Here is a 1270-nt window from a genome sequence, read left to right on the forward strand (position 1 = left end):
AGATAGGGTCTCACTATGTTGCCCAGGCTGGTCTTGAACTTCTGGCCTCAGGTGATCCTCCTGTTTCAGCCTCTCAAAGTGCTGGGATTACAGGCATGAGCTACCACATCTGGCCGAACTTTTTCTAAGGTAAGAAAAACCACCTTTTTTCTGTCCTGTGAGACATAAGAGCCTGTCTGATCTGCTCATCCATAGAGTGTGTTTTCTCACTGTTTGTAAAACATTGTAAATGAACTTACTGGCATCAAAACGGGTGGAGATGGGAGAAAATGGGGTTAAAGAAAAAAAATAGCCTTTGCTGTCGATGGCTGGACGCTGCAGTGGAGGCTGCCAGGCTGCTGTGTGTCTGAGCAGGCTGCACCGCCCACAGTCAGCCCGGCCCCAGGCCCTGCAGGCCAGGCCTCTCCAGACCTCCAGGCCTCCCGTGGCCTTCGTGGAAGGCTGCCTTGCGTTTGGCTTCTTATGAAAACGCCCCTTATAGTTGGGAGTCGGGGCTGGGGGGGGTCTTCAGTGGCCAGATCAGGTGGGGTCTGGAGAGCAGAAGTCTGTGGCCGTGATCTTGGCTGCCTGCAGCTGAGGCCGGGCAGGGCCGATACGAAGAGACCCTTGCCCACGCTCAGCGGCGTGGCAGCTGGCAGTGATCCCTCAGCTGAACGCTGGAGCACTCGGCCAAATGCCAGGTGCCCTGCTGTGCCGCCTGTGCCCCCACTATGGCGGGACCCGAGCTGAGATGGTTTCTCTGCACGTCCCATGGAGCAGGCGGGGGAAGCATCCTGGAGACAGGCTGGGGGAGCACAAAGGTGCCCAGATCAGGGCCGATGACAGCAGTTACAAAAGGACTCAAAGACGGGGCCTGGGGGGTCATACTTGCAGAGTGACAGGATGGAGGGAGACCAGGTGTGTCCTGTGGGGGCCAGGCCCCAGCTCCTGCTCGTTACGACAGGCGTGGCCACTGCTCCATTCCACACAGGACAGTTTCCAGGTGTTGGGACATCCAGTATCCGGTCTAGATTCGTAACGGTCAGCACCGCTTTGGCCTGGAAGGCCCCTAGAACCTGCATGTGCCTTTCTCTCGGGTAATGAAAAGAAAGAGGAAGTAGATTCCAATTGTTCCCCTTTTTCAGAAAGTCCGTTAGGTCTGTGTGCACATGTGTGTGTGGTGCGTTTAATTTAGTGCACAAGATACCAGATATCCAGGGACTCAGAAAATCAGGCTTAAGTCTTTTTCAACCCTGAAATTCTCTAAATATGTTTTATTTTTAAAAAGACC

Source organism: Eulemur rufifrons, chromosome 14, assembly GCF_041146395.1.
Source record: "Eulemur rufifrons isolate Redbay chromosome 14, OSU_ERuf_1, whole genome shotgun sequence".
In the NCBI taxonomy this organism is placed as follows: Eukaryota; Metazoa; Chordata; class Mammalia; order Primates; family Lemuridae; genus Eulemur; species Eulemur rufifrons.